The 14278-nt window shown below is 44.6% G+C and overlaps 1 protein-coding gene across 5 annotated transcripts in view; it reads left to right on the top strand.

Annotated features, from left to right (window-relative positions):
* Positions 1 to 312: 312 nt before the first annotated feature.
* The window catches only part of FBXO34 (F-box protein 34), a 60590-nt gene continuing 46624 nt past the window's right edge, over positions 313 to 14278 (top strand). For all 5 annotated transcript variants that reach the window (XM_067554821.1, XM_067554818.1, XM_067554822.1 and 2 more), the window contains exon 1: positions 313 to 455. The gene's annotated coding sequence lies outside the window, so the exon portion shown is untranslated. The remainder of the gene's footprint in view (positions 456 to 14278) is intronic.

Here is a 14278-nt window from a genome sequence, read left to right on the forward strand (position 1 = left end):
GTGGGGGGGGGGAGTTCTCCTGGTAGCGGGGACTGGGAAGGGGGCCTGGTGCTAGGGGGCTGCTAGGGCGGGAGGGAGTGGTTTCTCCCCGTGCCTGGCGCTGGGGCGGGGGCCTGGTGTCTCCTGAGGCTCCGTTCTCGCTCGGTGCCTGGCGCTGCTGGCGGGGGGGGGGGGGCGGCAGTTCCAGGTGCCTGGCGCTGGGGGGCGGGAGGGGGGAGCAGCCTGGGCCCAGCTCGGCAGCGCCGGCTCCGCCCCGGGCCCGGATTGGCGCGGCCGCGGCGGCTCCACCCCGCCCGAGCTGGCTCCGCGCTGTGGGGTGGAGGCGGGGTGGGAGGATCCGATCCGGCCCGGCGGCGAGCGAGCGAGCGGGGTCACCTGAGACTCCCGCCCGCCACCGGCTCCGGGCGCCGCGCTGCTCCGCTCCGGGACGCAGGCGGGCCCGCGCCCTGTACTCGGTAGGGCCGCGGCTCGCGGGGGGAGGGACCCGGGGCCTGCGCCGCTCCGCGCAGCCCCGGGAGCAGGGGCTCGGAGCGCAGGGGCGGCCGGGCAGGTGGGTCCCGCTGAGGGGGGCCGGCGTGGGGCCCACCCGGCCGGGCGGGCTGCGGAGAGAGAGCTGCGAGTAGGCCCTGGACGCAGCCGCGGGCTTTCCTGCCTGGCCACGCTGGGCTCGGGAAGGGGCTGCGTCGGCGAGGGCGGTCGGGCCGGAGCCGAGAGGCAGGCAGGGGCAACCGGGCCTGGTTTGCCCGCCGCGGCTGGGCCCCCGTGCCTGACACCTCTCCTGTGCAGCTCCCTGCCCTGCTGCTGCTGGGGGCCAAAGGGGGCCCTTCCTCCCCTCCCCGCCACCCAGCCCCTCCATCGGCCTCCCTTTCTTCCCTTCCCTGCTGCAGCTGTGGGGATGGGGCTCTGCTGTCCCGGCCCCCCCTTTCTGCGAGGGTCTGGATGGGGCACTTCTTTACGGGGCACCCTGCCCCCGGCGTTGGTGGGGCTCTCGCACCCTCCTTGCATTTAGAGGGTCCTTCACATGTTCTGGGTCCACGACACACTCTTTGCCCTTTCATACAGGATCCCACCCCCTGCAGAAGGTTTGATGTGGCTAGGACATCCACACCCCTTCCAGGGGCTCACTTCCCCTCCCTGTAGCTGGGATGCCCCAGCCCCCCTGTAGGGCTTCCTCCTGTATCCTCTTCCTCCTGCCTGCTGCACTTATAGTGAGCTGGGAGGACAGGAATATGATGCTGGGGCTTCAGCTGCAGTGAGATCATAATATAGTGAGTGGGTAATGCCATCAGGCTGTGGTTGTGACATCAGTCTCTGCAGTAGAATGAGATGGGTCTGTGTGCTGACATGCATCCAGGTGCCTGCTCAGGTGTGAAGCGCACTGTGTAAAGAAAAGAGGTTCCTGGGATTGATAATGTCTCGGCGCTTGTCCCCTGCATATTTTCTAAATAAAATCTCACAATGGGAGAGCCTCTTTCATCCCAAATGATTACACAATGCTGTATACATCTACCAACACTGAAATGCACGTCTGGTGCCACCCAACAGCTCCGTGAGGGAGGGTGGCAGAAATGGGAGGGGAGAAATTTTGCCGTGTCTTATATAAACGGTAAATCTTTAACATACCTATGTGCAACATACCAGGACTGAGTCTTTTAAAGAAACACTGTCAATTGGAAATTAATCTACTTTAAAAGAGAGTTAAATTTGTATACCTGTCCTGAATCTCCTGGCCAGTGTTTCTTTTACAATCCCATTTTTCTGAGGTTTTTTTCCTCTACTGTGTTGCTTTGTGAACCCCCTAAAGAAGATATTGTGAAGCTGAATAGATGCAAACTGCAATCCAAATATAGAACTCTAATCACTATTAAAAATAGTGTAGTGTTACTTGTACCAATCAGATGGGCATTGTATCAGAACTCAATAAACAGACTAAAAGGTTAAAAATAGAGTTCCAGTGGATGTGGTGTTTTTTTTGGTCCAGATGATATTGTTCCTCCAAGGCTGCATCCAAGATAATGAGTTGTAGCTTTTTGTTTAACAAAATAAAACCTAGTTTCTTCTTTACACTAAGGCTCTGTCTACACTACAAAACTTACAGCGGCACAGCTGTACCGCTATAGCGCCACCGCTGTAAGGTCTCCCATGTAACTGTTCTATGTCGACTGGATAGAGCTCTCCCATTGGCATAATTAAACCACCCCCCAATGATTGGCAGTAGCTATGTCGGCAGGAGAGTGTCTCCTTCCAACATAGCCCTGTCCACAATGGCATGTTTGTCAGTAAAACTTATGTTGGTCGGGGTGTTTTTATTCACACCCTGACCAATTCAAATTTTGCCAACAAAAGTGCTAGTGTAGACCGCCTAAGCCCTGGTCTACACTACAGAGTTAGGCTGACGTGAGGCGGCTTACATCAATCTAACTGTAAGCGACTACACTAAAATGACATTCCTGCCAATGTAACTCGCCCGCTACGCTTACTTAATAATTTCACCCCCGCAAGAGCTGTAGCGCTTAGGTTGACGTAATTAGGTTGAGGCAGTGTCAGTGTAGACTCTGTTGCTTACATCGCCTGTTGCTGGCTTTCAGAAGCTGTCCCCCGCTGCCCCACACTGACAGTTAAATCGGTGCAAGTGCTCCTGGTGACGACATGCTCCGCTGACACAAGGAGTGTAGCGTGGACATGCAAAAGTGATTTAATTACTGCAGTGACTGTACTTTGACATAATTTTAGTTGACATAATTTTATAGTGTAGACCTACCCTAATTGTATGGTTAAATATTTGTGAAACATGCTTAGTCGGTAAAATGGGGGCAATACCTATCTCACAGAGTGTTGCCAGGCTTAATGAATGTTTATGAAGCACTTTTTGATCCTTGGATGAAAGGTTCTGTATAAATACCTATTGTTATATTTGGGTCCCTTTCTGATACCCTTACAGGAAAACAATAAACACAGAGGTGGCCACTGTTGCTTTGGAAGTCCAAAGTCTAAACCTCATGATTGTCTGTGGGCTTGCTAATGTTACTGCTTAACCCTGTAGCAGAAATACTATTGTTCTACTCCAAAAATTTAGTTTTCTCTTCTTTCTTTGCTAAGTGTGTACTCGTAGGTAGCATGTCTGAATGAATGAAATGATATTGGTTAAATCTGAGTAATGTAGTCATTTGTGACCAAATTAATCTGGGGTGTAACTTTGTTGATTTAATTAAGTTGCACTAGGGATGTATTTGGCCCTTGGAATCTTAACTGGAATCTTTCAGTGTTTTGCTTCCTCAATAAATGGCTAATCCCTTGCTTCAGGGACTGGGAGTGTTTTGAATGCAGTGTGTTCAGTCCTGAGGGGAGGGGGAAGGGAGTGCCTTGTGTTGCTTTCCAACTGCTACATGCCTTCTCTGTGGCTGAATGAAAGAGCCTTATTGACTGGTTTGGGAAGTAATGTGTCAGGCTCTCCTCTTGAAAGGTAAGTTTGTCACAACATAGGACCATTTGAAGGAAAGAGAAGGACTATTCAAGAGGTGATGCCTTATCAAAAGCAGGTTGATAACACAGACAGTGACTGTTAATTGAGTAACACTTTTGAAATCGCCCTCTTTAATGACATGCACTTCGTAACTAGAAGTTGCATTTTAATAAGGCTGATAAGTTGAGAGCGTTTGATTTCATTTAACGCCAGTGACTAAAGTCTTATTTTTGCATGTTCTGTGACTGAGTTGGTTCTTTTATGTGTGACTAGAGAATTATTAAAAAAAACTTAAAATACAGAGACTTTATTGTTATGTAAGTGAAACATTAAGATCTATTTTTGCATCAGTTCAGATATGAAAGGCATTGTGAACATATGGAGACAACTTGTCAAGATTTTCTCAAGGGTATACAATTATTTTTGTATATTTTGTGATTCAGGGAGCATATTGTAATGAGTTAGTAATGAGTACCGTAGTATTCCACTGGATAAAATGAGACCCGCTTAATTAACTGTGGGGGTATGTCTACGTGCAGTGCTGCGGCTATTGAAGATATTCTATGCTGACGGCAGAGAGATCTCCTGTCGGCATAAAAAACCCAACCTCTGTGTGCGACATAATATCCGTGTAACTTTTGTCTCTCAGGGGGGTGGAATATTCGCACCACAGAGCAACATAAATTTTGCTGACATAGGCGGAGTGTAGATATAGCCCAAGTGATAAGAGTTTACGTTATGAGAGTTGCCTCTAGTTCAAGTACTAGGAAGCACTGTGCATCTGGAGCAGGAAGAATAGAGTTCTCTCTCTGCTGTTGCTGTGGGTGGCAACAGCTTTGCTACAAAATCTTGGCCTTTGTTTCTTACAGTTGCATTTGCATTCCTTTGTGGCTGATATTTTCGTGTAATTCTCAAACTAGCACAATTATTGTAATTGTGGACAGGTAGCACCGGATTCAGTGTTCTGTTTCCACCTGCCCCCCAAAACAACAATGTTGAGCCGATGTAAATATATTTAAACTGCAGAATAAGTAGCTGGTTCTAATCAAAATATCATTGTTGGTTTTCTGGTTTTATTTTTGGTAAGGAGCCTTGCAAAGGTTGTTATAAAAAGCGAGAATCATTAAGACAAACTTATGGATGAGTCTGTTACTAAAGCCTATGATTCAAGGATAGAGCAGTGTTGAAAACTCACATATCTCCAGTGAGTAATTAAGTTTGTATCATTCCCAAAACATCTTATATACAAATACACAAAGCAGTTGTGTTCATGTCTAATGCAATTTATGGCTTTTCTGGTCACTGCATTTACTATTCATGTCTTTAGAAGCTGAATTTGGTTTACAAAATGAGGAAGTTCATGTCTAATCTGCAAGGCACCTTTCACTAACAGTATGTGCTGTATAGAAAACTATGGATTTATTTTTGCTATATGCAGTAGTGAAATTCAGACGTGTTTTAAAATTCCATTTTGACCCTCTTTATGTTCAAAGGTCAATGCAGATGAGATTTACTGATTTTTGTGAATATTGCTCTTGTTAAAACATGATTAATGAGATTAGGAGAGTTGCCCCAAGTAGCAGAATCTGGAGGTAGTTGTGGAATTAGTATGTTTCTTCTCTTCCCCCCGTCATCCCCCCAAATAATTTTATCTCTTTCTGTTGTGGTAGAGGAAAAATCTGTACAATTTGCTCTTCCTACTGTCCATGTGGTTACAAAATTAATCCCCTCACACTCTGACTCTTCTTTGAAGCTCAGCCATCACTTTCAGTGACTATTAAGTACTGCTTGAAGATGGAAAATATACTAGCTGTAGATGTTCTTCAGGAATAATACTAAGTGACGTTATCTTACACAGAAATGTTTGAGCTGATTGGAACCAGGTAACTTGGGGAAGACTAAAATATTGAATGTAATGCTTTTTATGTCATGAGGTTTTTTAAAAGAAAAAATCAGCAGAAGCAGTGTCTGCAGTTAGTTGTAATATAATGGAGTTAGATGATCATGAAATTGAATTTCTGCCAGCGAAAATCTTACTGTTCTAATTTATTACTCTATAGTCCTGTTTGTAGGGCTTGGAAGCTGATGAATGCTTGTTTTGCTGCAAGCCAGGAGAACATTAATGATTAAAAATTCAGCAGGTGCTGTGGTTCACTTAAATACATGTTCTTTCATCATTTAGGTTATACCACCCACTTGGTCGGTTTATCTTTTTCATTCTTAAAAGTCAAATTCTCTGGTGCAAACTATAGTAGTGTTGATATAACTGATATGATATGGGTTATGCAGAGTGAGTTCTTCAATACTATTCTCAAGCTACCCCTAAGCATTGGGAATCTCTCTTTTTTTATTTCTCAACTACTGTGTCCCCTTCCCACCCCCCAGTAGGCATATCATCCTTCCTGCAGCTTCTCTGACATTTGGGAATCCGAGTGCTTTCTGTTGGTTGAATTGAGATAAGTAAGGCTCCTCACTGTTCAACAATTAAGCATGAGACATACATAGTCTCAAACATCCTCACTTAAACTCAGTTTCATTGTGGCTGAAGCAATCTTTTAATATGCAAATGCTCTTTATTGTTTCAGGTGGGATTTTTAAGTCTGAAGATAAAGTGCTTGTCTACACTAGCCCTTATGCCGGCAAAACTTACATCGCTCGGGGTGTTCTTTTTCACATACCCAAGCAACAAAAGTTTTGCTGGCATAAACACAAGCGTACACAAGCCCAAAGCCATCCAGAAAAATTCTGTCTTATCCAATAAGCCAAGGGTGTCAAACTCATTTGCTATGGCAGGCCAGATTTTAATAAAATGTACTTCATGTGGGCCATACATACCATAAATCGAAATACTAGGCACCACCATTTTTATGTAGTAGTATATTTTATTTGCTTGATATCGGCGATATAAAAACTGCAGTAAATTCACTTCTACAACTATTACTATTTTACGATTAAAAGAATCTATCAATGATTAAGAATTATAGTACTGTGCGATGCCCCAAGACTACACTCTCCCTCTCCCGCCTTTTGGAGCGCCGTGTCCCGTGCACACCGTGCTCCACGCGCTGCCGCCAGAGTACACAGATCTCGTGGCAGCGCGTGACCCCACAACATCTTGCGCCGTTGTACTCTCTGGCGGCAGCACGTGACGCCGCCAAAGAGTACAACGCTGCGAGATGTCGTGGCAGTGCGCGCTGGCTCCAGGGGCCAGACCAAAAAGGTTCGTGGGCCGTATTCGGCTGCGGGCCAGATGTTTGACACCCCTGCAATAAGCAGTTTACCTGGTCTGTAAATATTCATGATTCTGGTTTTGCTCAGTATGCCTTTTTAAATTTATAACTTCCCTCTTGAGGTCTTTTTACAGTAAAAGAAAATACTAGAAGGCTTTATTTAAATATTGAATCCTCTTCTGGATTACATGAAGTCACTTAACCCATCTTGAAATATGTAGACTGTGTTACGGTTTGTTGCCACTTCCTTTACTACCTCCCCTTCTGTTTCTTTTAGAAAGTTTTGCTATCTCTTCTTATCTCATGTGTGTTGGTAAGAAGTGAAAACACGTTTTGTAGTAGATGCCCCACCTTCTCTCGGTTAGAGGGAATTGGGTTCCGAAACTGCAGCATACAAACTTCATTTTGCTGCGTCTGTTGCTATCCCTGTAACAGGAAAAAATCAAATCAAAATAAGTCTTTTAGTGGACCAACTTCTGTTGGTAAGAGAGAGGCTTTCAAGCTGACACAGAACTCTTCTTCAGGTGACCTTAAGCTCTGTGTGAGCTTGAAAGCTTGTCTCAGATCATTTGAATTCAGGATGTTGACTGTAGAGCAAGTATCTTGAACAAGGGCATGAAGAAAGCTGAATCATCCAAAACAGTGGCACACAAGGGCTGTTGAGGGGCTTTTGACTTCAAAGAAGGCTGTATAATATAAGGTTGTGAGGCAACAGTGACAGATCAATAGTGAGACTGAATATCCCAAATTAAAAATCATGGTATGAGGACCAAAAAAGTGCCTCCATGGCTAAACAACAAAGTAAAAGAAGCATTTAGAAGCAGAAGAGCATCCTTTAAAAAGTGGAGGTTAAAATCCTATTGAGGAAAATAGAAAGGAGCATAAACTCTGGCAAGTCAAGTGTAAAAGCATAATTAGGCACGCCAAAAAAGAATTAGAAGATCAACTAGCCAAAGACTCAAAAAGTAACAGCAAAATTAAAGTTATCTTGGAACGAGGGAGCCAGCTTGTGATGGGGCGTACCAGCCCCGCTTTGGCCTAGAGAGAGTTAAAGACTCTGGGCTGAAGAAGCCATGCTCCTCCACCTCTGCTGAACATGCTCTGCTTGGAAGGGGGATATAAAAGGCAGCAATCCAGCTCAGGCTGGGTGGATGGCTGACAGGGAAGGATGCACGCCATCGGCTCTCTCCAGGGGACCACTGCAGATGTTGACCGCTGAGTCAAGCCATGCCGAATGCCGGACGGATCCTAGGCTGCCAGACATACCTGGAGAAGGGACTGAGCTTCCAGGAGCTGCACCAATTGGAGACCGCGGAGACCCCAGGGAATTGTGGAAAGCCACCATCGCCACCACCAGGGTAGGAAGTAGCCCAGGAGGCTTGAGTGGTTTTAAAGGGGATAAAACAGGTTGCCAGTCAGCATGTTTCGGGAGGATCCCTGCTGACTCGGTGGCAATCACCTTTGTCACTGATAGGCCCTGGCCTGGGGCTCAGAGGAGCAGGGAGGGCTTGAGCTCCCCCCCACCCCAGAGCCATGCTCCCATAGGCTGCGCCCCACTACCCCAATGGGCTATTATGCTACACTACCCTGAGTAGAGGGCTGCTGTACAAACTCTGGCCATTAGACCATGCTGCCCTGACAAGGGGTTGACTTGACCCATCGCTTTTTTCCCACCTTCCCAACTTAATTGATTTGACACCCGTGACGGGGTGTACCAGTCTCATGACACTGCTAAACAATCAGTGGGGCAACTGAACGATCGAGGTGCTTAAGGAACATTCAAGGAAGATAAGGCCGTTGTGAAGAAACTAAATGAATTCTTTGCATCAGTCTTCACTGCAGAGAATGTGTGGGAGATTTCCATACCTGTGCCCCTTTTTTTAGGTAACAAATCTGAGGCACTGTCCCAGATTGAGGTGTCGGAGGAAATTTTGGCACAAATTGATAAATTAAAAAGTAATAAGTTACCAGGACCAGATGGTATTCATCCAGGAGTTCTGAAAAAACTCAAATAAGAAATTGCAGAACTACTAACTGTGGTATGTAACCTGTCACTTAAATCAGCTTCTGTACCAGATGGCTGGAGGATAGCTAATATGATGCCAATTTTTAAAAAAAGGCTCCAGAGGTGATCCTGGCAATTACAGATTGGTAAGACTAACTTCAGTACCAGGCAGATTGGTTGAAACTATAGTAAAGAACAGAATTATCAGACACATATACATGATATGTTTGGGAAGAGTCAGCATGACTTTTATAAAGGGAAATCATGCCTCAGTAGTTTATTAGAATTCTTTGAGGGGGTCAACAAATGATCCAGCGGATACAAATGAGGCATGATACAAATGATACAAATGCCTTAGGAGGTCATCTTGTCCAACCCCCTGCTCAAAGCAGGACCAACCCCGACTAAATCATCCCAGCCAGAGCTTCATTAAACCAGGCCTTTAAAACCTCTAAGGATGGAGATTCCACCATCTCCCTAGGTAACCCATTCCTGTGCTTCACCACACTCTAATGAAAACTTAAATCTCCCCAACTGCAACTTGAGACCATTGCTCCTTGTTCTGTCATCTGCCACCACTGAGAACAGCCTAGCTCCATCTTCCCTGGAACCCCCCTTCAGGTAGTTGAAGGCTGCTGTCAAATCCCCCCACATTCTTTTTTTCTGCAGACCAAACAAGCCTAGTTCCCTCAGCCTCTCCTTATAAGTCATGTGCTCCAGCCCCCTAATCATTTCTGTTGCCTTCTGCTGGACTCTTTCCAATTTGTCTACATCCTTCCTGTAGTGGGGGGTCCAAAACTGGATACAGTGCTCCAAACGAGGCTTCAACCAATGCCAAATAGAGGAGAATAATCGCTTCCCTTGATCTACTGGCAATACTCCTACTAATGCAGCCCAATATGCCGTTCGCTTTCTTGACAATAAGGACACACTGTTGACTCGTACAGCTTCTTGTCCATTGTAACCCCCAGGTCCTTTTTTGCAGAATTGCTGCCTAGCCAGTCAGTCCCCAGTCTGTAGCACTGCATGGGATTCTTCTGTCCTAAGTGCAGGACTCTGCACTTGTCTTTGTTGAAGCTCACCAGATTTCTTTTGGACCAATCCTCCAATTTGCCTAGCTCCTATCCCCGCCCTCCAGCATGTCTACCACTTCCCCCAGCTTAGTGTCATCTGCAGACTTATTATCAGCTGCCAACTAGACATCGAGCCATTGATCACTACCCGTTGAGCCCAATGATCTAGCCAGCTTTCTATCCACCTTATAGTCCATTCATCCAACCCATACTTCTTTAACTTGCTGACAAGAATACTATGGGAGACCGTATCAAAAGGTTTGCTAAAGTCAAGATATATCATGTCTATTGCTTTCCCCACATCCACCGAGCCAGTCATCTCATCATAGAAGGCAATCGGGTTGGTCAGGCATGACCTGCCCTTGGTGAATCCATATTGACTGTTCCTGATCACCTTCCTCTTTTCCAAGTGCCTCGAAAGGGATGCCTTGAGGACCTGCTCCGTGATTTTTCCAGGGACTGAGACTGACCGGCCTGTAGTCCCCCGGATCCCCTCCTTCCCTTTTTTGAAGAAGGGCACTGTATTTGCCTTTTTCCAATTGTCTGGGACCTCCCCAATCACGAGTTTTCAAATAATAGGGATTTAATATGAATAAATGGTCAGTTTTCAGAATGGAGAGAGGTAAATAGTGGTGTCCCCCAGAGTTTGTACTGGGATCAGTGCAGTTCAACCTATTCATAAATGATCTGGAAAAGGGGTAAACAATGAGGTAGCAAAATTTGCAGAGGATACAAAACTGCTCAAAGCAGGCTGAGAAAAGTTACAAAGGGTTCCTCACAAAAGTGGGTGACTGGGCAACAAATTGGCAGATGAAATTCAATGTTGATAAATGCAAAGTAATGCACATTGGAAAACATAATCCTAACTATATATACAAAACAATAGGCTCTAAATTAGCTGTTACCACTCAAGAAAGAGATCTTCAAGTCATTATGGATAGTTCTCTGAAAACATCTGCTCAGTGTGCAGCAGCAATCAAAAAAGCCAGCAGTGTTAGGAACCATTAGGAAAGCGCTAGATAATAAGACAGAAAATATCATAATGCTTTTATATAAATCCATGGTATGCCCACATCTGGTTGCCCTTTTTCAAAAAAGATATATTGGAAATAGAAGAGGTACAGAGAAGGGCAACAAAAATGATTAGGGTTATGAAACAGTTTCTGTATGATGAGAGATTAAAAAGATTGGGACTTTTTGTCTTAGAAAGAGGATTAAGCCGTGGGGGGGAGGGAGGATATGATAGAGGTCTATAAAATCTTGACTGGTGGGAGGGTGAAAAAGTGAATAAGGAAATTTTCTCTCCACAACTATGAAGACCAATCTAAATACGAAGTCTTTCCAGAAAGAAGTGTCCAATACCTAAATACAAAAATGAATAAATCCAACCATAATATACGTAGTAAAGTGTGTGGTGAAAAGTTAGGTCTCTTCAAAGGTCAACTGCAAAATGTTTTTAAATAGAATTGTGCTATTTTTGTCTTTGAAGTACTGTTTGAAGAAGGCCTGAAATATTTTTTATAAAAAGCATTTGCTTTCTGCTCTTCCTCTTCTTCTTTTTCTTTTTTTTTTTTTTCTAAACCATGGGATTGTGGAGTGTGTCAAGTCTGGTTTTCCTTGGTTTTGCTGGAGGACCTTCTAGGATATCTCTGATCATGTGTATTGTAACCTTTTGCAGTATAAAGGATTTGGTGCATTGAATCTCTATTAAAGATCTCTTCTCCAAAACATTCACCTATCTACACAGACATACTCAGTAAAGTTAAGGTGAATTAACATTTAAATTATGCACATTGACTTCACACCTTTAGCTGATTTGTCTTAACTTTCCTGAAGGTATGTCTACACTAGAAACACTAAGCCACACAGCTACAGTGCCAGGTTTGGAAGTTTTTTAAGTGTATTAGTAGATCGAATTAAATCAAAGGTAAATTAAATAACATCATAGCTAGTATACAGGGTAGGCAACAGTCAAGCTAGGTAGCTTAAACCAAGGGTAGTCAATAGGCGGACCGTGGGCCAAATCCGGACTGTCAGATGCTTTTGAACAGACCCTGAAATGTTTTATTTACTTATTATAATTATTATTATTTTCTCTGGAGTCTGGACTTTGACCAAGAAATTTGGACCTGGACAAAAATAGACTGCTCCTGTAAACCTTATAGTTACAGTCCTAGCGTTTTGTGTGTGTCTCTCTCTCTAGCTATCATGGGTTTTTCCTTTAACCCAACATCCCAGTGGCTGAGGACATAACTGTCAATGAGACTATTCCAGTCCTCTCCTCTAAGGGTCTGCCATTTCTACTCTCACTTCCTTTGAATTGTAGGTATGAACACGCTGACATACCCCCTCCAGTGTATGTCCCTAATTTATTTATGATGAAGAGGACTCTGCTTTTGTGAGCAAAGAGTTTTGCATCTGCTGTTACTTAAGGTACATCACTTCAAAGTAACTCCAGGAACTTTGTACATACCACCGGATTATAATGACCTTTAGATTCTGTAGTGTAGATCTGTTTTCGTAATGAAGAATAAAGAGGGAGTGGATGGAAGTATTGGAGGAGGCCTAGAACTATGGAGCTGTTGCCCTCGCCAACGGAGTGCTTGGCCAGGGAGTGGATGGGGCATCAGAGAGGGGCCACCAAGTATTTCCCTGTAATTATATATTTGATGTATTTCCATCAAGTGTTTGACTGTAGTTAATGGACACTTAAAGCATCTATAAAATCTTCATCGTATAGTGAGGTAGAAACGTACTAAAATAAGAATCATAATTCAGAAGTCATACGACGAACTAACTTGCTCTGTGTTGCCACAACTGTATTTGTGCACTGTATAAGAGACTGATTATGCTCAGCTCTTTGTACAGTGCATGTATACAACTGCAGCAACACAGCTGCAAGCTAATTCAGTGTAAGAAGACTTAATTGCAATTATTACAACAGTTAGAAACCAAAGCTAGCATCCCCCCTACTCCTTACACCTCCCTGCTGTCTCAAGGCTTCCGAGGGAGTTGCCCTTGTAGCACAGAGCGCATGGATGGGGCATCCCTGCCCCAGTAGGTGCTGGCTGTGCTTTCAGCCATGGGAGTACTGCACATCCCAGCCTCATTTCTGTGGGTGCAATTGCATGCGTAGACCGCATCTGGAGCCACTAATGACCCTCTGGATGAGACTACTGCAGTGTACCCTACTTCGAACTACATTTGAAAACTCCTTGGAGCTATGATTGGGTTAAAATGAGGCTCTTCTATGTCAATTGGTGGTAGCTGATGTGGAACTGGTACAATGAGTTCACAGCTCCAGTGGCTTCCTATTTCCTTCTAGGAACAAATCAAAGTGTTCCCTTCTCTCCATAAATCCCTTCTTGGTTTGGGTCCTAGCCTTGAAAGCTTACCCCTCAGCTAGGCAACCATCACAGGAGCTGAGGTAACCTATCATCTCTCATTCACTATCGACATGTCAACAGCCATTATCAGTCGTCTAGCGATGCTGGCCTCCCCTGCTCACTTGTTGGGCTTTCTCCCATGTTGCCCCATGTGCTTGGAGAGAGATTGCCTATAAACATCTGTAAAACTACCTCATTATACTTCAGGTCCCTCATTCAAACTCTTCTTTGCAATGATGCTACAAAAACTTGGCAATGGTTAGGCTGCTGGTGTGCTGACCTATAACGTCTCATTTTTTCCTCGTACTCTCCCATCTGTCTGTATCCATCTGTTGTCTCTTCTCTTAAATTGTAAGCTCTTTAGCGCAGGGACCCTCTTTGTTCTGGGTTTGTATGGTGCCGAGTTGGTTCCTGGTCCATGACTGGACTGCATAGGGTTATGGCAATACTGCAAAACTGAGCTGCTGGAGATAGCATTACACAGAGGCAAACAAGGTTGGCTGCACAGCTTTCTTCATGGAAAGTCCTCAGCTGTGGAAGTGGCTTCTTTACTTGGTCTGAGGTAGCCTGAGTTTAACTTTTAGGGTGCAGTGCAAGATTCATCTTTCAAGCATTTGCATTAGGAAATGAGGTAAAGAGGGTGGATCAGTGATATTTTATTTTATTTTTTTTAAATTTTTTAGGAAGGAATGTTTTTCCCTTTTTGCTTTTAAAACTAGGTAGATGTGCGTGCATCTTGGGGGTACACAGAAGGGTACATTTTTATGAACCTTAAATTTAAGTAAAGCTGTTCTTTCCCTTGAAATCTAAGCAGTTTGCAGATTACAGGTGGCAACTACCAACTTTCTGGGATTGTATTTAGAAAGACCCTCTTGTTGTTCCACAAAGAATGCTCCTGAATTTTGCCTGGAGTCCCATTGTCTATTTCAGCAGAAGCTATAACTACTTGCTTTGATGACCCACAGCCTTGGCAATGCAGACATGGTATTGGTGCATGTCATAGGGAGCTCTCAAGCATAGTATGGGTTCCAGAAGGACAAAAAAATTAGCAGCTCAAATGAACCACAGTGGTTCAGGTTGTGGTACGTTCTCAAGCTCTGTCCACTTATGATGCCAAAATG

Source organism: Emydura macquarii, unplaced genomic scaffold (genome assembly GCF_026122565.2).
Source record: "Emydura macquarii macquarii isolate MOO-44397 ecotype Brisbane River unplaced genomic scaffold, CSIRO-AGI_Emac_v2 contig_1551, whole genome shotgun sequence".
In the NCBI taxonomy this organism is placed as follows: domain Eukaryota; kingdom Metazoa; phylum Chordata; order Testudines; family Chelidae; genus Emydura; species Emydura macquarii.